General features: G+C 46.3%; 1 protein-coding gene across 1 annotated transcript in view; it reads left to right on the top strand.

Moving 5' to 3' along the window:
- The window catches only part of LOC115135954 (collagen alpha-1(XXVI) chain-like), a 65620-nt gene that overhangs the window by 4303 nt on the left and 37806 nt on the right, over positions 1–23511 (top strand). The window lies entirely within an intron of this gene.

Consider the following 23511-nt stretch of genomic DNA (forward strand, 5'->3'; position numbering starts at 1 on the left):
TCTGAGGAGTCAACTTCCAGAAGGAAAGCAATGTTATGAAGATGTGAAATGAGTGTTAATGGCAGAATTGTTTTTGCAGATACCAGTATAAAGTTGTAATGGGTCAAAGTCTAAATGAAGAATGGCCTCACAGGGGTTTCCACTTTTTGTGTCTATGTTGTTCTCAAAGATTGTCTGTATGCATCGTTATCTATCTTTTCTATCTTGGTGTTCCACTGGCTACCACTGAGATCGCTATCTATCGTTTCTATCTTGGTGTTCCACTGGCTACCACTGAGATCGCTATCTATCGTTTCTATCTTGGTGTTCCACTGGCTACCACTGAGATCGCTATCTATCTTTTCTATCTTGGTGTTCCACTGGCTACCACTGAGATCGCTATTTATCGTTTCTATCTTGGTGTTCCACTGGCTACCACTGAGATCGCTATCTATCGTTTCTATCTTGGTGTTCCACTGGCTACCACTGAGATCGCTATCTATCGTTTCTATCTTGGTGTTCCACTGGCTACCACTGAGATCGCTATCTATCGTTTCTATCTTGGTGTTCCACTGGCTACCACTGAGAGCTATCTATGTTTCTATCTTGGTGTTCCACTGCTACCACTGAGATGCTATCTATCAATTGTATCTTGGTGTTCCACTGGCTACCACTGAGATCGCTATCTATCGTTTCTATCTTGGTGTTCCACTGGCTACCACTGAGATCGCTATCTATCGTTTCTATCTTGGTGTTCCACTGGCTACCACTGAGTATGCTGCACTCTGATAGTGTACAATTGTAACAAAAACAATATGTTGTTGTCGTACTGTATTTGCAAGTCATTGTGCGGTTACACACACACACACACACACACACACACACACACACACACACACACACACACACACACACACACACACACACACACACACACACACACACACACACACACACACACACACACACACACACCATCTGGAGAGGGGCCTCTCACTGACTGGATGTGCTCTCTCTGTGAATGGGTAAACAGAGCCAGACTGTGGCGGTGTGGGGCAGCCCTCGGTATAGTGATCCCCCGGGCCCTACTGGTCTGTTCTACTGGGGGTCCAGCCTTGTTTGGGATTTCAGGGAAACCAAGGTCATACGCTCCATCTGTTGTTAATGTACCAATCCTCCCTACTCTCCCCTGTCTTCCCCAATCCCTCCATTACCCCCCCTACCCAAACTTTGCCACTCTCCACCTCTCTGTTATAGCAGATGTCTTCACAGACTAGGAACCCCAGGGATTGGATGTCTCAGGGCAGGAAGTTCAGCTCTATAACATGCACGCATGCACACACAAACGCACACACACACACACCCTCTCACACAAGCAAATGGCTTCTCTGTCATTGGGAGATTTGTGTGCACTTCAAGCACTCATGAATTAGGATTCATCCCTGAGTCATGAACATCTGCTACTGGCCCGACCACCAAACATCTCCATCTCTGCAATCATTCACATGGCTGTGTACTCCACAGGTCTTATACTGTAGGATCTCAACCATGGCAATCTGATATCATATCATATTTTTCATGAATGACTTGATCTGTTTATTTTGGTGAAGAAAATTACTGCTAGTCAGAAAAAAACTAAGTTATCTGACTCAAAAATGTTCAAAGGTATAAAATGTCGGTCTGGAAAGCTCCAGTGTAGCCGTGTTGCAGTTTGAGGTGAGGGACCCTGGCAGCAGCATAATTTGGAGTTGTGTATTGTCGTCCTGTGGGAGAGATGGGAGACTAGTCCTGTCATGCTCAGTTGGTAGAGATTGGCATTTGCATTGCCAGGATTGTAGATTCAATTCCCGCTGGGGCCACCCATACGAAAATTTCACGATGGAGAAAAGTGTCTGCTAAATGGCATACTGTATACAGTGCCTTCAGAAAGTATTCATATCCCTTGACTTATTCGACATTTTGTTGTGTTACAGCCTGAATTCAAAATAGATTACATTTATTTATTTTTCTCACCCATCTACACACAATAACCCATAATGACAAAGTGGTTACAGCTGTAAATCTTTCTGGGTAAGTCTCTAAGAGCTTTCCATACTTGGATTGTGTAACATTTGCCCATTATTCCTTTAAAAATTCATCAAGCTCTGTCAAATGAATTTGTCATGTATTGTCATGTTATGTCTTGTTCCTGTTCTTTCTCTTCACTTAGTTTCCCCCTGCTGGTCGTATTAGGTTACCTTCTCTTCCTTTCCTTCCCCCAGCTGTTCCTCATCTCCTTTAACTACCTCGTTTACCCTCTCCCACCTGTTCCCTTTTTCCCTCTGATTAGGTCTCTATTTCTCTCTCTGTTTCTGCTTCTGTCTTTGTCAGATTCTCGTTTGCTTCACCCTTGTCCCGTCCTGTCGTAATCTGCCTCTTCATCAGATGCTACGTGTGATCAGGTACCTCTGTCCTCTACAACCCGCGCCTACCCGGAGAGACCAGCAGTCTGTTGCCGCTAACCCTGCTATTCTCCTCTGCTGCTAGAAGGGGACTCTCCTGTAAAGATCAGAGGACTTTATGATTTATTTGTCGCCCTCTCTGCGGGTTGTCTATTTTGTCAATCGATACATCTGAAGAGGATCTATGTCTTCCCTGTGTTTTGACATTAAAAGACTCTGTTTCTGTTAAACCGCTTTTGGGTCCTCACTCACCTGCATAACAGAATTGTTGATCATTCCTAGACAATCATTTTCAAGTCTTGCCATAGATTTTCAGGTAGATTTAAGTCAAAACTGTAACTCGACCACTCAGGAACATTCACTGTCTTCTTGTTAAGCAACTCCAGCGTAGAATTGGCCTTGTGTTTTCGGTTATTGTCCTGCTGAAATGTGAATTCATCTCCCAGTGTCTGGTGGAAAGCAGGCTGAACAGGGTTTTCCTCTAGGATTTTGCCTGTGCTTATCTCCATTACGTTTCTTTTTTTATCCTGAAAAACTCCCCAGTCCTTAACGATTACAAGCATATCATAGCTCAATGCAGCCATGGTCGCTGCTTGAAAATATGGAGAGTGGTACTCAGTAATGTGTTGTATTGGATTTGCCCCAAACAAAACACATTTTTTGCAGTATTACTTTAGTGCCAAGTTATCTGTAGAGGATTCCTTATTTTCACTCTGTCAATTAGGTTAGTATTGTGGAGTAACTACAATGTTATTGATCCATCCTCAGTTTTCTCCTATCACAGCCATTAAACTCTGTAACTGTTGGTGAAATCCCTGAGCAGTGTCCTTCCTTTCCGGCAACTGACTTTGGAAGTACACCTGTATCTTTGTAGTGACCTGGTGTATTGACACACCATCCAAAGTGTATTTAGTAACTTCAACATACTCAAAGAGATATTCAATGTCTGCAGTTTTTATTTTTACCCATCTACCAATAGGTGCCCTTCTTTGTGAGGCATTGGATAACCTCCCTGGTCTTTGGTTGAATCTGTGTTTGAAATTCACTGCTCAGCTGAGGGACTGTAAAGTCCATGTGTGGGGTACAAAGATGAAGTAATCATTCAAAAATCATGTTAAACACTATTATTGCACACAGAGGGAGTCCATGCAACTTATTTTGTGACTTGTCAAGCACATTTTTACTCCTGAACTTATTTAGGCCATAACAAAGGGGTTGAATACTTACTGACTCGAAGACATTTCAGATTTTCATTTTTTATTCATTTGTAAATATTTTGAAGAGATTAATTCCACTTTGACATTATGGGGTATTGTGTGTGTGTAGGCCAGTGACAAAAAAAGCTCAATTTATTCCATTTTAAATTCAGCATGTAACACAACAAAATGTGGAAAAAGTCAAGGGGTGTGAATACTTTCTAAAGGCACTGTATAGGTATAAATCAACAGAGAAAGAGAGATGGAAATGCAGAGACTAGAGATTTGTAACCTGTATGAAGAGTAGAATGTGTATTCCTGGAAAATGAGCCGTTGAAGCCATACACATTCACTGTACACATACCTGTTGCAAAACTCCATTGTGACTTGAAAAAGTGCAAAGAGCTGTTGAAGCAAAGCACCCCAGGGTCAGTGCTCAGGAGGCATTGATATCCCTGGATAGGCAAGCCACAGTTGCAGAAGTCATCCAACTTATGTGGCAATACCCACATGACTTCCCCATCTTCATCCTGAAAGCATTTGCTTCTGAGGTAAAGAAATGACATCATCTGGGAATAGGAGGTCTCTTCCCTCCCACTCTATCGACACAGTCGTTTCAGAGATTGTTCGCTCCCAGGGAGCATTACATTAATCGAAACCAGCGCATCCTTGTTGTTTCAGGCTCCGGGTTGTGATGCCTCAGGTTGTCGTCATGCGCTGGGCAGCTGGTGTGTCATCTGGCCTTGAAGCCTGCCTCCCTGTGTGTGTGTGTGTGTGTGTGTGTGTGTGTGTGTGTGTGTGTGTGTGTGTGTGTGTGTGTGTGTGTGTGTGTGTGTGTGTGTGTGTGTGTGTGTGTGTGTGTGTGTGGTAATGCATGCACAGCTGCTGTACCCCATATTTCACTGGCCTATGGAAACAGCTGGTCAAGAGAAGAGTCATCACAATGAGTCATCTTTGGAACATTGAACAGGGAGAATATGATGGGACTTCATAAGCAAGTGTTCTCATGAACTTACAGCAGGGCTGGCTCTAGACTTTTTTTTTGTTGTTGAATTTTACCCCTTTTTCTCACCAATTTCGTGGAATCCAATTGTTTTTAGTAGCTACTATCTTGTCTCATTGTTACAACTCCCGTACGGGCTCGGGAGAGACGAAGGTTGAAAGTCATGCGTCTTCTGATTCACGACCAAGCCGCACTGCTTCTTAACACAGCGCATCCAACCCGGGAACCAGCCGCACCAATGTGTCGGAGGAAACACTGTGCACCTGGCAACCTTTGTTAGCGCGCACTGCGCCCGGCCCGCCACAGGAGTCGCCGGCCAAGCCCTCCCTAACCCAGACGACGCTAGGCCAGACGGTGCGTCGCCCCACGGACGACAGTGCCTGGGCGCGAACCCAGAGTCTCTGATGGCACAGCTGGAGCTGCAGTACTAAACAAGATTTGATTGGAGGGCCCTCCACCTCACAGAAAAACATTATAGTGGCCCCCCGTCTTGATGGTGGACAGAAACATTTACATTTTATAGTTAATTTCCTGAAAATCTACACATTTTGCCATGGGGCGTAGAGAAAATGTTGCAGTTTTACTGAAAGTTTTCTGCGATTCTACAAATGTGTCCATGGAGCGTTGAGAAAACTTTAAAATTTCATAACACATTTCATGCAATTCACTAATTTTGCCATGGGGTGGAGAGACATGTTTTCCGTTTTGATGCAAATTTCCTGCAATTCTGCATGACTTATGCCCTGTTAATATTATATCTGAGTGAAAATGACTAACAAAATCAATGGGGGCCCCCTGGCCCTGCATGCCAGTCAGTATTCGGCCATGATTGCTAGAAGTTTAGACAGCTGGCTAGACTAACTACCAATAAAAAAAATGGTTAGCTGACATGACTAATTGAGTGACTGTCAGTGACTTTGAAATTGCACCTGGTGTATTCTACGATGCTTACTCTCAATAGTAAGTTGAGACCCCAACTGAGTTCCTAAAATAAAGGAACTCAGGGGACCCTAAGCGGCCGTTTATGCCTGGAACCGGCCCTGACTGCCAGTCCATGTCAAGATGAGCATGTTGCAGGAACATGGTAATTGTCAGATTTTATAGGAAAGAAAGAAAAATATAGTTATATTGTGCCGAATTTTTAACGATAAGGTCGTCATTAGGTTGAGACACCTCAATTGCACTTTGTATCAAAGTGTCAGACTTTAACCAGTAGGAAAGGAAACAGTCTTTGTTGATGAATCAGACGATAGATGTATTGCCCATGTTGCAATAAGAACTTGATGTTTGGAAGGGAAAAAGTTCAAAAGTTTGACCACACCTACTCATTCAAGGATTTTTCTTTATTTTCACTATTCTACATTGTAGAATAATAGTGAACACCTCAAAACTACGCAGCCACTGCCAGCTAGCCTACAAAGTCAACAACGCAGCCACTGCCAGCTAGCCTACTTCAGCAGTACTGTATCATTTTTAATCATTTTAGGCAATAAGATTCTTGCTACGTAAGCTCAACTTTCTGAACATTCGAGACGTGTAGTCCACTTGTCATTCCAATCTCCTTTGCATTAGCGTAGCCTCTTCTGTAGCCTGTCAACTATGTGTCTGTCTATCCCTGTTCTCTCCTCTCTGCACAGACCATACAAACGCTCCACACCGCGTGGCCGCGGACACCCTAATCTGGTGGTCCCAGCGCGCACGACCCACGTGGAGTTCCAGGTCTCCGGTAGCCTCTGGAACTGCCGATCTGCGGCCAACAAGGCAGAGTTCATCTCAGCCTATGCCTCCCTCCAGTCCCTCGACTTCTTGGCACTGACGGAAACATGGATCACCACAGATAACACTGCTACTCCTACTGCTCTCTCTTCCGCCCACGTGTTCTCGCACACCCCGAGAGCTTCTGGTCAGCGGGGTGGTGGCACCGGGATCCTCATCTCTCCCAAGTGGTCATTCTCTCTTTCTCCCCTTACCCATCTGTCTATCGCCTCCTTTGAATTCCATGCTTTCACAGTTACCAGCCCTTTCAAGCTTAACATCCTTATCATTTATCGCCCTCCAGGTTCCCTCGGAGAGTTCATCAATGAGCTCGATGCCTTGATAAGCTCCTTTCCTGAGGACGGCTCACCTTTCACAGTTCTGGGCGACTTTAACCTCCCCACGCCTACCTTTGACTCATTCCTCTCTGCCTCCTTCTTTCCACTCCTCTCCTCTTTTGACCTCTCCCTCTCACCTTCCCCCCCTACTCACAAGGCAGGCAATACGCTCGACCTCATCTTTACTAGATGCTGTTCTTCCACTAACCTCATTGCAACTCCCCTCCAAGTCTCCGACCACTACCTTGTATCCTTTTCCCTCTCGCTCTCATCCAACACTTCCCACACTGCCCCTACTCGGATGGTATCGCGCCGTCCCAACCTTCGCTCTCTCCCCCGCTACTCTCTCCTCTTCCATCCTATCATCTCTTCCCTCTGCTCAAACCTTCTCCAACCTATCTCCTGATTCTGCCTCCTCAACCCTCCTCTCCTCCCTTTCTGCATCCTTTGACTCTCTATGTCCCCTATCCTCCAGGCCGGCTCGGTCCTCCCCTCCCGCTCCGTGGCTCGACGACTCATTGCGAGCTCACAGAACAGGGCTCCGGGCAGCCGAGCGGAAATGGAGGAAAACTCGCCTCCCTGCGGACCTGGCATCCTTTCACTCCCTCCTCTCTACATTTTCCTCTTCTGTTGCTGCTGCTAAAGCCACTTTCTACCACTCTAAATTCCAAGCATCTGCCTCTAACCCTAGGAAGCTCTTTGCCACCTTCTCCTCCCTCCTGAATCCTCCTCCCCCTCCCCCTCCTCCCTCTCTGCAGATGACTTCGTCAACCATTTTGAAAAGAAGGTCGACGACATCCGATCCTCGTTTGCTAAGTCAAACGACACCGCTGGTTCTGCTCACACTGCCCTACCCTGTGCTCTGACCTCTTTCTCCCCTCTCTCTCCAGATGAAATCTCGCGTCTTGTGACGGCCGGCCGCCCAACAACCTGCCCGCTTGACCCTATCCCCTCCTCTCTTCTCCAGACCATTTCCGGAGACCTTCTCCCTTACCTCACCTCGCTCATCAACTCATCCCTGACCGCTGGCTACGTCCCTTCCGTCTTCAAGAGAGCGAGAGTTGCACCCCTTCTGAAAAACCTACACTCGATCCCTCCGATGTCAACAACTACAGACCAGTATCCCTTCTTTCTTTTCTCTCCAAAACCCTTGAACGTGCCGTCCTTGGCCAGCTCTCCCGCTATCTCTCTCAGAATGACCTTCTTGATCCAAATCAGTCAGGTTTCAAGACTAGTCATTCAACTGAGACTGCTCTTCTCTGTATCACGGAGGCGCTCCGCACTGCTAAAGCTAACTCTCTCTCCTCTGCTCTCATCCTTCTAGACCTATCGGCTGCCTTCGATACTGTGAACCATCAGATCCTCCTCTCCACCCTCTCCGAGTTGGGCATCTCCGGCGCGGCCCACGCTTGGATTGCGTCCTACCTGACAGGTCGCTCCTACCAGGTGGCGTGGCGAGAATCCGTCTCCTCACCACGTGCTCTCACCACTGGTGTCCCCAGGGCTCTGTTCTAGGCCCTCTCCTATTCTCGCTATACACCAAGTCACTTGGCTCTGTCATAACCTCACATGGTCTCTCCTATCATTGCTATGCAGACGACACACAATTAATCTTCTCCTTTCCCCCTTCTGATGACCAGGTGGCGAATCGCATCTCTGCATGTCTGGCGACATATCAGTGTGGATGACGGATCACCACCTCAAGCTGAACCTCGGCAAGACGGAGCTGCTCTTCCTCCCGGGAAGGACTGCCCGTTCCATGATCTCGCCATCACGGTTGACAACTCCACTGTGTCCTCCTCCCAGAGCGCTAAGAACCTTGGCGTGATCCTGGACAACACCCTGTCGTTCTCAACTAACATCAAGGCGGTGGCCCGTTCCTGTAGGTTCATGCTCTACAACATCCGCAGAGTACGACCCTGCCTCACACAGGAAGCGGCGCAGGTCCTAATCCAGGCACTTGTCATCTCCCGTCTGGATTACTGCAACTCGCTGTTGGCTGGGCTCCTGCCTGTGCCATTAAACCCCTACAACTCATCCAGAACGCCGCAGCCCGTCTGGTGTTCAACCTTCCCAAGTTCTCTCACGTCACCCCGCTCCTCCGCTCTCTCCACTGGCTTCCAGTTAAAGCTCGCATCCGCTACAAGACCATGGTGCTTGCCTACGGAGCTGTGAGGGGAACGGCACCTCAGTACCTCCAGGCTCTGATCAGGCCCTACACCCAAACAAGGGCACTGCGTTCATCCACCTCTGGCCTGCTCGCCTCCCTACCACTGAGGAAGTACAGTTCCCGCTCAGCCCAGTCAAAACTGTTCGCTGCTCTGGCCCCCCAATGGTGGAACAAACTCCCTCACGACGCCAGGACAGCGGAGTCAATCACCACCTTCCGGAGACACCTGAAACCCCACCTCTTTAAGGAATACCTAGGATAGGATAAAGTAATCCTTCTCACCCCCCCCCCTTAAAAGATTTAGATGCACTATTGTAAAGTGGCTGCTCCACTGGATGTCATAAGGTGAATGCACCAATTTGTAATTTGTAAGAGCGTCTGCTAAATGACTTAAATGTAAATGTAAATGTAAATTGTCGGAACTAGAGGCACAAGCATTTCGCTACACTCGCACTAACATCTGCTAACCATGTGTATGTGACAAATAAAATTTGATTTAATTTGATTTGAAGTATAAGTCAAGGGGTATGAATACTTTCTGAAGGCACTGTATATGATGACAGGTTCCTTGAATCCACAGTAGGGAACAAGGTGATTACTTTCCTCCAGTGCATCATCAACTATCCACATCTCCCTACTCAACAAGCAAAGGAAGCAAATCATCCCCATAGTGAGAGTCTGAACTTTAGAAAAACCAAGCAAGTGTGCATCTGAGGAGACTAAGAATAGAGACCTCACATGCTAAAATGATTCATCTACAAGTACCCATAAACATTTTTATTGTTATTCCAGGAGCACAACTATTGTCAGGAGAGTCTAAGAATGTACTGTAAACTATTCCAGACACCCCAAAACACCCTTCAAACAGACATGTGGCTCATTTATAAACAACTAAGGCTCTGACCTGGCTGACTTGAAGCACGTCGTCAGCTAAAGGATGGGAGCTTATGAGGTGAGCCATTGGCATGGCTCTGAACTGCATCTGTCTGTGTTTTGCTCTGAGTGGCAGCAGATCTGACTTATGGAGGGCTGGTTTTCCAGCCTGGAATTCGTTTGTCAACAGAAGGAATGAGACCCAGAAAAACCCACCACAGCCTTTGTTCTGACCAAAGGAAGGATTTGGATGATACGTCTTTGAAAGAGGGGTCCCCTTACTTTTACAGCATGGCTTGAGAACATCTGGCCACTTCTTGGATTAAATGATTCATCATCTAAAGCGGAAGCACTTAGTTTAAGGTGTTTTCTACTTTCTTTGATGCTGTGTCTTCATTCCCACCCCATGTGGACACCAAAGATATTGAAGAGGGAGCGCAGTAATTTTTCATATTTTTTATTTTCTATTTTATTGCGACTTTATGTCAAAGCGTGTATTTTGAGTGAACCGTCCCTTGAAAGTGGAAGCAAGCAGAGAAAGCAATGTTCTGTGATTGTCTGCAGGCACTTATCTGTGTGTTTGGTAAAATATTTGGACAGACTGAGCCCCCTTGGGACGCGGGTTGGTTTTCTCAGAGGGAGCCCCTCTCCCAGACTCAGCTTGGGTTACAGTGACCAGATTTCAGCAGTGGAGCTGGAGCTGCTCTCACAGAAATATGCCAACCACTTTGTTTTGATTCACGTCCTGCTAACTTAACCTCCCCCACCCACCACTCCCATCCACAGACTGTAAGGCAGTGCGATATCCCTGGGAAACACCCGTAATAGACTTCTCTCAATGTCATTCAGTGGTATGAGTCAGTAGCTTGAATTCCAGGTGCAACCAAATACCCCTTACACTGACAAAGTACTGGCTAATTTAATGATGTATCATGGTAGAAACGTGGTCATGTATGTAACAGAATGATATTTGTATAGTAGCTAACTAAGTGAAATTGTACACAAATCACTGGCTCGGGCAATATAGTGACTGTCAGATACAGTGCCTTCAGTAAGTATTCATACCCTTTAACTTATTCCACATTTTGTTGTTACAACCTGAATTCAAAATGGATGAAATAGATTTTTTATCCACCCATCCACACAATACCCCATAATGACAAAGTGGGAAAAAAATGTTTATTCATTTTTGCAAATTTATTGAAAATAACATACAGAAATATCAATTTACATAAGTGGGTTTTTCTATAAACTAGGGTTTATCTGGTAATTTTTTTATCATGTCATTACATTAAGATATAAGGGGGGGATCATGCAGAGGGAGCCCCTCTCCCATACTGTAGCTGTATTCAATAACATTCACAAGTTGATTTAAAACCTACAGCTTTAGTCCAGACTTCTCTCACCAGTCGGCATAGCGCGATTCAAACCAGAGCAAATCTGACTCATTTTTCTCCATATCTCGGATTCCTACCGCAAGCTCTGAACCTTTTTTTCTCTCACCTGGATCATCGCAGCTAGCTAGCTGCTATCTGAGTGACCACTCCTGGCTAATGTCTCTGTCCCTAAGAAAGAACAAATTAGCCTGGAGCTAGCCTTGCTAGGCCCATCTGCTAGCCTGCTAGCCACAGCCCGCTAGCTGTCTAGAGCACATCGGACTATTACATTTACATTTAAGTCATTTAGCAGACGCTCTTATCCAGAGCGACTATTAGCTTAAGAGACCCATCGGACAAATTCTTTGGCAACTATACCTATTTTAACAATTGGCCTGGTTTACCACACGGAGCCCTACTGATACGTCTGCCGACATCACAGCACGAGGTGGCCACAACAGACTTTCTTCTGTCGCGACGTCCCTCAAAGGCACTTCTGCTAGCTTGCTAGCCCCAGCCCGCTAGCTGCCTGAAGCCACTCACTGGACTCCTATGATCACTTGGCTACGCATGCCTCTCCCTAACATCAATATGCCTTGTCCATTGCTGTTTTGGTTAGTAATTATTGCCTTATTTCACTGTAGAGCCTCTAGCCCTGCTCAATACACTTTAGTTCCACCACACACATGCGGTGACATCACCTGGTTTAAATGATATTTATAGAGACAATATCTCTTTCATCGTCACTCTATGCACAGGTTTACCCCCACTGTATTCACATCCTACCATACCTTTCTCTGTACATTATGCCTTGAATCTATTCTACCGTGCCCAGAAATCTGCTCCTTTTACTCTCTCTTCTGAACATACTAGACGGCCAGTTCTTTTAGCCTTTAGCCGTACCCTTATCCTACTCGTCCTCTATTCCTGGTGATGTGGAGGTTAATCCAGACCCTGCAGTGCCTAGCTCCACTCCCAGGCGCTCTCATTTGTTGACTTCTGTAACCGTAAAAGCCATGCATGTTAACATTAGAAGCCTCCTCCCTTAGTTTGTTTTATTCACTGCCCTAGCACACTCCAACCTGGATGTCCTAGCCGTGTCTGAATCCTGGCTTAGGAAGACCACCAAAAACCCTGAAATTTCCATTCCTAACTATAACATTTTCCGACAAGATAGAACTGCCAAAGGGGGCAGAGTTGCAATCTACTGCAGGGACAGCCTGCAGAGTTCTATCTTACTCTTCAGGTCTGTGCCCAAACAATTTGAGCTTCTATTTTAAAAAATCCACCTCTCCAGAAACAAGTCTTTTACCGTTGCCGCTTGCTTTAGACCACCTTCTGCCCCCAGCTGTGCCCTGGACACCATATGCAAATTTATTGCCCCCCATCTATCTTCAGAGCTCGTACAGTTAGGTGACCTTAACTTGGACATGCTTAACACCCCGGCCATCCAACAATCTAAGCTTGATGCTCTCAATCTGACACAAATTATCAATGAACCCACCAGGTACAACCCCAAATCCGTAAACACGGGCACCCTCATAGATATCATCCTAACCAACCTGCCCTAACCAAGATCCCTAAAGACTGGAAAGCTGCCGCGGTCATCCCCCTCTTCAAAGGGGAGACACTCTAGACCCAAACTGCTAGAGGCAAGTTAACAAACAGATCACCGACCATTTCGAATACCACCATACCTTCTTCGTTATGCAATCTGGTTTCAGAGCTGGTCATGGGTGCACCATGCTCAAGGTCCTAAACGATATCATAACCACCATCGATAAAAGACAATACTGTGCAGCCATATTCATCAACCTGGCCAAGGCTTTCGACTCTGTCAATCACCACATCCTTATCGACAGACTCAACAGCCTTGGTTTCTCAAATGACTGCCTCGCCTGGTTCACCAACTACTTCTCTGACAGAGTTCAGTGTGTCAAATCGGAGGGCCTGTTGTCTGGACTTCTGGCACTCTCTATGGGGGTGTCACAGGGTTCAATCCTCGGGCCAACTCTTTTCTCTGTATACATCAATGACGTCGCTCTTGCTGCTGGTGATTCTCTGATCCACCTCTACGCAGACGACACCATTCTGTATACTTCTGGCACTTCTGTGGACACTGTGTTAACTAACCTCCAGACAAGTTTTCAATGCCATACAACTCCTTCCGTGGCTTCCAACTGCTCTTAAATGCAAGCAAACTAAATGCATGCTCTTCAACCGATCGCTGCCCACACCTACCCACCCTTCCAGCATCACTACTCACTCTCACTACTACTCTGTTCTCAACTAGCCTACCTGGTTAAATAAAGGTGAAATATATATTTTTAAATAAAATACTTTTATCTTTCATTCTTAGCCTTATTCTTTTTAAACTGCACTGTTGGTTAGGGGCTTGTAAGTAAGCATTTCACTGTTGTATTCGGCGCATGCAAATGAATAACTTCACCATGTTCAAAGGGATATTCAAGTCCATGCAGTTTACTGTTACTTGTTAAGCAAACTTATTTAGTCTTGCCATAACAAAGGGTTTGAATACTTATTGACTCAAGACATTTCAGCTTTCGTTTTTTTATACAGTTATTCAATTCCACTTTGACATTATGGGGTATTGTGTGTAGGCCCGTGACAGAACATCTCAATATAATACATTTTAAATGTAGGCTATAACACAACAACATTTTGAAATAGTCAAGGTTATAATGTTGAATATGTCAGCCGCTTTACATTTAAAAAATTGCTATTGACCCCATTTGAGTCAGAATTAATGTCTTTGCGTTGATGAATTTCAGCCAGTCTCATAAGATATGATCAAATGTAGTTGTGGGAAACAAAGGTGTCTTTTTCAATGTTTGCTTAACTTTTGGAAATGTGTCTGCTAACATTTTTTGAAGTGGTCAAAGTGCCTGGAATAATTGCATCCATATGGAGCTGAACAGGATGGCATGACCTGCCCTCGTCACTGAGGAACTGGCCTGTCAAAAGGTGGCTAAGGGGGTGAGGAAGAGAGGAATATGAGTTAAGAGAGAAAGAAAGAATAGGGATGACAGTGTAATGGAGCAAGGTAAAAAGACCCTCAAGTTATGGCCCTGGTCCAAATCCGATAGTTCAGGCATACATGATATGTAGGGTCTGTCTGCCAGTGTTGGGGTGGATGAGTGGGAGGCACCTAGACCCTGGAGTTCCTCTCAAACCTGAGATGAGTGGGTCACTGTGGCCATGACCTCAAGTTAATCCTCCCAGTGGGTTGTCACCAGTACCTCATGGACGGTGGCTAAAGTTTTTTTATTTTATTCAACAGGATTTATTTAGTTATGGGTATCACCCCCTGACACACTTCAACTATGGACTGGGAAAAATTGCTCAAAGTATCTTTTAAGCACACAAGAATAGTAAACAGCGCAATGTCAGCTGATTATTTCCAAGTCAGGGACATCTTCTTGTTTTCCCTTGAAGGTATAGATTTGAATTGGAGGCCAGACAAACATAACTGCTATTATATTTATTCTGTCTGTGTACAGTCGTGGCCAAAAGTTTTGAGAATGACACACATATTAATGTTCACAAAGTCTGCTGCCTCAGTTTGTATGATGGCAATTTGCATTATACTCCAGAATGTTATGAAGAGTGGTCAGATGAATTGCAATTAATTGCAAAGTCCCTCTTTGCCATGCAAATGAACTGAATCCCCAAAAAACATTTCCACTACATTTCAGTCCTGCCACAAAATGACCATCATGTCAGTGATTCTCTCATTAAAATAGGTGTGAGTGGTGACGAGGACAAGGCTGGAGATCACTCTGTCAATCTGATTGAGTTCGAATAACAGACTAGAAGCTTCAAAAGGAGGGTGGTGCTTGGAATCATTGTTCTTCCTCTGTCAACCATGGTTACCTGCAAGGAAACACGTGCTGTCATCATTGCTTTGTACAAAAAGGGCTTCACAGGCAAAGATATTGCTGCCAGTAAGATTGCACCTAAATCAACCATTTATCGGATAATAAAGAACTTCAATGAGAGTAGCTCAATTGTTGTGAAGAAGGCTTCAGGGAGCCCAAGAAAGTTCAGCATGCTCCAGGACGGTCTCCTAAAGTTGATTCAGCTGCGGGATCGGGGCACCACCAGTACAGAGCTTGCTCAGGAATGGCAGCAGGCAGGTGTGAGTGCATCTACACGCACAGTGAGGCGAAGACTTTTGGAGGATGGCCTGGTGTCAAGTTGGGCAGCAAAGAAGCCACTTCTCTACAGGAAAAACATCAGGGACAGACTGATATTCTGCAAAAGGTACAGGGATTGGACTGCTGAGGACTGGGGTAAAGTCGTTTTCTCTGAATCCCCTGTCCGATTGTTTGGGGCATCCGAAAAAAAGCAAGGTGAGCGCTACCATCAGTCCTGTGTCATGCCAACAGTAAAGCATCCCGAGACCATTCATGTGTGGGGTCTGATGAATAATGCCTTTTCCAGCATGATGGAGCACCTTGCCATAAGGCAAAAGTGATAACTAAGTGGCAGGTGGACAAACAAAAACCCACAAATTCTGACAAACTCCAAGCATTGATTATGAAAGAATGGGCTGCCATCAGTCAGGATGTGGCCCAGAAGTTAATTGACAGCATGCCAAGGTGGATTGCAGAGTTCTTGAAAAAGAAGGGTCAACACTGCAAATATTGACTGTTTGCATCAACTTCATGTAATTGTCAATAAAAGCCTTTGACACTTATGAAATGCTTGTAATTATACTTCAGTATTCCATAGTAACATCTGACAAAAATATCTAAAGACACTGAAGCAGCAAACTTTGTGTACACTAGGTAAGGACCATTTGACAATTACTTCCATCTGATCGACCTTTCGCTAAGCACATATTACATTGCAGGCAAGAGGCACTAAATGACTCCAAGTGCATTCACTGTGTTCAGTATGTGTGTAACGGCGTTCTTCGTTTGTGGAAAGAGAGTCGGACCGAAATGCAGCGTGTAGGTTACTCATGTTACTTTAATGAAGAAAAACGTGATACAAGAAATAACTGTGAGAATACAAAACAACAAACGGAACGTGACACTAATTACAGCCTATCTGGTGACTACAACACAGAGACAGGACAATCACCCACGAAATACAACGCGAACTCAAGCTACCTAAATACGGTTCCCAATCAGAGACAAAGAGAAGCACCTGACTCTCATTGAGAACCGCCTCAGGCAGCCAAACCTATACCACACCCCTAATCAGCGGCAATCCCAAATAATACAAACCCCAATACGAAACACAACATATATACCCATGTCACACCCTGGCCTACCCAAACTATACCAAAAACACAAAATATAATGACCAAGGCGTGACAGAACCCCCCCCCCCTAAGGTGCGGACTCCCGGACGCACCTCAAGAGCATAGGGAGGGTCCGGGTGGGCGTCTGTCCATGGTGGCGGTTCTGGCTCGGGACGTGGACCCCACTCCATTAATGTCCTAGTACCTCCCCTTCGCGTCCTGGGATCATCCACCTTCTCCGCCGACCATGGCCTAATAGTCCTCACCCAGATCCCCACATAACTGAGGAGCAGCTCGTGACAGAGGGGCAGCTCGTGACAGAGGGGCATCTCGGGACAGAGGGGCATCTCGGGACAGAGGGGCATCTCGGGACAGAGGGGCATCTCGGGACAGAGGTGCAGCTCGGGACAGAGGTGCAGCTCGGGACAGAGGGGCAGCCCGGGACAGAGGGGCAGCCCGGGACAGAGGTGCAGCCCGGGACAGAGGTGCAGCTCGGGACAGAGGGTCAGCTCGGGACAGAAGCAGCCCGGGACTGAGGGGAAGCCCAGTACTGAGATGACGCCCAGTACTGAGAGGACGCCCAGTACTGAGATGAAGCTCAGACAGGTAGTAGGCTCCGGTAACTCCTGGCTGGCTGGCGGATCTAGCTGCTCTATGCAGACTGACAGCTCTCTGCAGACTGGCAGATCCTGGCTGACTGGCACTTCTGGCGGATCCTGGCAGACTGGCACTTCTGGCGGATCCTGGCAGACTGGCACTTCTGGCGGATCCTGGCAGACTGGCACTTCTGGCGGATCCTGGCAGACTGGCACTTCTGGCGGATCCTGGCAGACTGGCACTTCTGGCGGATCCTGGCAGACTGGCACTTCTGGCGGATCCTGGCAGACTGGCACTTCTGGCGGATCCTGGCAGACTGGCACTTCTGGCGGATCCTGGCAGACTGGCACTTCTGGCGGATCCTGGCAGACTGGCACTTCTGGCGGATCCTGGCAGACTGGCACTTCTGGCGGATCCTGGGAGCACTGGCAGCGCTGGGCAGACTGGGAGCACTGGCAGCGCTGGGCAGACGGGGAGCACTGGCGGTGCTGGGCAGACGGGGAGCACTGGCGGCACTGGGCAGACTGGGAGCACTGGTGGCGCTGGGCAGACTGGCGACGCTGGGCAGACTGGGAGCACTGGCGGCGCTGGGCAGACTGGGAGCACTGGCGGCGCTGGGCAGACTGGGAGCACTGGCGGCGCTGGGCAGACTGACAGCTCTGGCTGCTTCATGCAGACTGACAGCTCTGGCTGTTTCATGCAGACTGACAGCTCTGGCTGCTTCATGCAGACTGACAGCTCTGGCTGCTTCATGCAGACTGACAGCACTTGGCAGACTGACAGCTCTCTGCAGACTGGTAGCTCAGGCTGCTCCGAACAGGCAGGAGGCTCCAGCAGCGCAGGAGAGGAGACAGGCTCTGGCTGCGCTGAACAGGCGGGAGACTCCCGACAGCGTAGGAGGGAAGGAAGGCTCTGGCTGTGATGAACAGGCGAGGCGCACTGAAGGCCTGGTGCGTGGTGCTGGAACTGGTGGTATTGGATTGAGGACACGCACAGGAATCCTGGTGCGGGGAGCTGCTACCGGAGGACTGGAGTGTGGAGGTGGCACAGGATGGGCTAGACAGTGAAGGCGTACAGGAGATCTTGAGAGCAGTGTGGGCACAGGACGTGCAAGGCTAGGGATGTGCACAGGAGGCCTGGTGCGTGAGGCTGGCACCAACTTCACCAGCTGACTAACACGCACCTCAGGTTGAGTATAGAGCGCTAACTCAGGTGCTATCAAATCCCCGACACGATCCGTCGGGCGAATATTGTATCTATAGCACCAAGCTAGCAACTCCCTCATTACTCTCCACTCCACTTTCCCCATTAACTCCTTCACAGTCTCTGCTTCGCTCACCTCGAACACTGGCTCTGGTCTCCTCCTTGGCTCCTCACGATAAACAAGGAGAGTTGGCTCAGGTCTATCTCCTGACTCAGCCATACTCTCCCTGAGCCCCCCCCCCCCAATACATTTTTTGGGGTGACTTTCGGGTTTCGCTCTGCACCGCCGTGTTCTCCTTTTCGACTCCATACGTCTATAGCCCTCTTCGCATTGCTGCAGCGAATCCCAGGCAGGCTCCTGCACTCTCTCTGGATCGGCCGCCCACCTGTCGATTTCTTCCCACGTCGTATAATCCTTGCCATTGCTGTCCATAACGTCCTCCCTTCGCTGTTCAAGCTGTCGCTGCCTGTAACCACGCCACTCGGTCCGTTTACGGTGGGTGATTCTGTAACGGCGTTCTTCGTTTGTGGAAAGAGAGTCGGACCGAAATGCAGCGTGTAGGTTACTCATGTTACTTTAATGAAGAAAAACGTGATACAAGAAATAACTGTGAGAATACAAAACAACAAACGGAACGTGACACTAATTACAGCCTATCTGGTGACTACAACACAGAGACAGGACAATCACCCACGAAATACAACGCGAACTCAAGCTACCTAAATACGGTTCCCAATCAGAGACAAAGAGAAGCACCTGACTCTCATTGAGAACCGCCTCAGGCAGCCAAACCTATACCACACCCCTAATCAGCGGCAATCCCAAATAATACAAACCCCAATACGAAACACAACATATATACCCATGTCACACCCTGGCCTACCCAAACTATACCAAAAACACAAAATATAATGACCAAGGCGTGACAATGTGCAGTATGTGCTTTCTGTGTTTTCGTCTTTGTGTGAATTATATCATGGTCTGTAGTATATCCTTCCTCTCTTCTTCCCCCTCTTTGTTTCTCTCTGTCCTGATCCCATCTTCTCATCTTCCCTCTGGCTAAGTGGACCAGTAAGAGCTGAATATGGGAGTCAGTTCAGTCATAACCAGACTGTTCATCTGTATGTGTGCTGGGGAGTTCCCAGACAGCAGTCCATGTAAGCCAGCTCACTGCTCTCACTGCTCATTATAACTTTATGGCCAATGACGCATTCTGTCAATGCAGGGTCTGTCTACAGACCTCACATCCACAGGCACAGATTGTCAGTGACAGCATCCCCACAGCCCCTGCATCCCTGCCATACCATCCCAGCCTCCACTCACCGCTATTGTATTGACTGGCTCCATAAATCAAACAGCGGATAAAGTCCCACTACATTTGTTTAAATTGCCACTTAACTCAGTTTGTTGCACACCTGAGTCTCTCACGAGATTGTTTGGGCAGCTGGGAAAAAGTAGGCTAACAAAGCTGGAGCCTGAGTCTCTGTCTGTGGTAATAACCAGTGGGGATGGTATCCCCATTATAAAGCAATAAATCTGAGGCAGAACATCGTCAACACTCGTGTGGCGAGTCTCCTGTGTTGCTACAGCATGGCTCCTCCTGCCAAAAGAAGGAGGCATCCCTGAGCACTTACAGGACCGTGCAGTCATGGTCACTGGTTTCTCCTCACTTGTCTTTATCGGAAAAGGTAGTCTTATGAAAACCATTTGGAAAAAGGGCTTGCTTGTAAGGATGACCCATGGAGAGTTGGTCAGCTCCAGCCCCCAAACAGCCCCAGGCAGGCCACTTCCTCCTCAGTGCCATAGGAGACCAACATGGACATCTGACACCAGCAGATCCCATCTTTACCAATTAACTCCTTTTAACTCTCTGATCACAGACAAGCCTATCAAGAGGTTATCATCACTTTAAACCACAATGACTGTAAGCAGTAGTTTTTGTGAGATACATGGATCATCAACTCTAAATGTGTGTGTTTTGTTGAAAAACTGATGTCTGCTGTTTTAGTTGCTGATGGGGTTTTAATGGAGTTCTCCAGCAGTGATCTTAGGGTGTGTTGTAGATAGAACCAGGCAGTGTTTATGTAAGGTCCAGATTAGCTCTTCCATCCCCCCTTGTTGTGAGACTGGAGGGTAATCCCATCACTGGGGGACTCTGGAGCCTGGTTCTCATTTCCCCTTCCACCATGATTCCCCCTCCCTCCCTCTCCTTCCGACACAGCCTTTTTGATGCCTATCTCTGGCGGGATATTTTGTAGTCTTTATCTAAAACAGTAATGGGGCTGTAGTTAAAGAGCGCAACTGGGGCTGTGCCAGGACATTCCCAGTGCTCCTCATTGCCCATGTGCTCTGCCAGGTATCCATCCACCCCTGGTGTTGCTTTGTGAACTCTGTCTTTTCAATGTATTTCACCTGTGTTTTATGGCTTTGAGACATTTTCTATTGCTATTCCTATGTTGAGTGATTGTATACGTGGAAGCTCAAACAGTCAAAATGTATGATTACATTTCAAGGTGAACAAGGGTTTTCCCCTCAAGGTAATTAGAAGTGAATGATAACTCTGTCATGAAACCCAGATCTACATATGTTCAGTCCCCATTGTTGTTTTTCAGGTCAATGTGTTTAATGGTTTTGGCGAACAGAATATTAAGCTGTCATGAAGGAAAGAATCTGAAATATAAAATATATTTTGATTTGTAAAATAAAAATGTGGTTATTACATGAATCGCTCTGTGTTATTTCATAGTTTTGATGTCTTCGCTATTATGCTACAATGTAGAAAATAGTAAAAATAAAGAAAAACCCTTGAATGAGTAGGTGTGTCCAAACTTTTTGACTGGTACTGTACATATACATACATACATACATACATACATACATACATACATACATACATACATACATACATACATACATACATACATACATACATACATACATACAGTACCAGTCACAGTCACATTTTTGGACACACCTACTCATTCAAGGGTTTTTCTTTATTTTTTATCTATTTTCTACATTGTATAATAATAGTGGATTAAATCAACATGCACGTGATGGCGCATGCGTACGCATACGTGTGAGAGATCTAGTTAGACTGGAGAGGATCAATTGTTTCATTATGTCTCCGTCAGCTGTGCATCCAACTGCATCCAACTTCCAATAGATATCAGCTTTGGTACTGTAAGTGATAATCTAAATGGAATGGCATGACACATTGCGACACGGAATGTGAAAACAAAACAGACAGACAGACGGATAGACAGTTTCGAGCCCAGGGGAATGCAGAACAGGAAATGGTAGAGGACAGCTGAATGGGACAGGTAGACACACTGGCCATAAGAGAGGGATCCAGCTCACTTCCCTAGAGGTTAAGGGTTCATGTTTAGGTTCGGAGTGGGACTTACACTCATCACTCACACTATCCCCAATGGCTCCACTGGTCTTTTGAGCCTGAGACAACAAGCACACCCTGTAGGAGTTATCTGGGCCCTGGATGAGCAACAGTAGCTGAGCAAGAGCTACTGTACCATGGCCAGCTGTAACAGGAGGTCTTGGCAGGTATTTCGGGATATGGTTAGTCCCGCTTAGAGGAGGATAGTGTTCATCCAGACAGTCTTGGAGTGAAGAATGACTGCTAAAAGTATCCTGTGACACATTTTTACTTTAGCATATGTATGCTCAACTAGGGTTCAGATATGTTTTGTGCAATGCTTTCCCAAAACTCCAAGCACATCTGTCCACAGCTACTCTTTACTGGAATCACTTTGACTCCTTGAGCCACCTTGCATGAGTGTGTTGGAGAATTGACAGTCCACCAGGAAGTGTCCCTACACTTGACCCACTGTGTGCCTACACTTGACCCACTGTGACACTGTAAATCTACCAGAACTAAGGAGACTGAGAAGACCCAGGTTCAACTCTACTTGACTGCTGAGGGAGGGGTGAAAGTGAGGTGGGGGCTGGCCACTCCTATTCTTCTGGCAAGCTCCATTTAGTATTCAGCCACATGCCAGCTGATTGCAGAGCTCTAACTAAGCCAGCAGTTTAATCAAGCCACATTCCTCAAACTCAAGTAATACTGTAATTCCAGAATCTGCCATCATTTTGCCACATGTCCTTTATAAGCAACTGTTTGGAATTGGATACTTCGGAAGACAGCTGGCATACCCGTCTGTCGAGTAACTCAACACTGTGAATACTTTGCAGTGACCTTTCTATGTCTATATGTCTATGTTTCTATGTCTTTTCTATGGCTCATTTAATTATGGAGCTTTTAAAAAAGGTCTAGATACATGACTCACGCCTAGACTGTTTTAATCAGATAGCACACGCAGCCTTATCAACAGTCCATCTATCTTATTTTTAAACACTAAGCACTCTTATTAAAGATTTGTGTGAGTACCGTACGTATAGTGCGTAGGTTGTGAACCTTATAAGGACCGTAAGTGAGAACATATGCCCCATGTTACTGCGCAGTACCATGAGGTCTGAATTACATGAGGCATGGAATCATTCATTCCTTTGAGCATTTAAAATTTGACATACTTTTGAGCGTTCGAGCTGAGAAATGTGTCAAACGCTCCGAGCAGGTAGGTCTCCCCTCACCAGGATAAAGTCTGCCAGATCCACCCACCTCAGTTTCCATCTTTGACTCTCTCAGTCAGATGATACCACCACTCTATGCTAACTGGTGGTGCATAATGCAGTAATATAGTAGATCAAGAACAATGGGAACCAATTCAGACTTTTGACATTTGTGACCAACCATCTTGATTCGGTCTTATGTAGCAAAATTTGAAATTGTGTTTTTACATTGGATAAAAGCAGAGACACAGAGATACAAAATGGTATATCATACACTGCATTTGAGGAACAATGTTGAAGTAATTCTGCTTTGAAAGTTGATAAACGTGTAACCTCACTTTTGATAAAATGGCTTTTGAATAATTTTGTACCTACTGGAGAGCTCTCCTTTGTCTACATCCATTCAGCATTGTTCACACCCTCTTAAGCTTTAGCCCCCACCCAAACTCTGACAATTTTACTCACCCTAGCAGAGCTGGTTAGACTGTTTTCATGTTATCCAGAGCATTGGTGACTGTAATTGTGCTGCTGGCAACAATTGAATTATGCTTTTTTGCTGACGTTTACTGATGCCGGCCATATTCAACAGGTGTTGAGTGTTCATAAATTCATCAGTTATTCTGTGCTCTAGCACACTGACGAGAGTGCTCTGAAATCGGAGTAAATGGCCAGACTGAATTTACGAATGCACCCGAAATGGTTACTTGCATAGTGACATGT

The sequence above is a fragment of the Oncorhynchus nerka genome, linkage group LG10 (assembly GCF_034236695.1).
Source record: "Oncorhynchus nerka isolate Pitt River linkage group LG10, Oner_Uvic_2.0, whole genome shotgun sequence".
NCBI lineage: Eukaryota > Metazoa > Chordata > Actinopteri > Salmoniformes > Salmonidae > Oncorhynchus > Oncorhynchus nerka.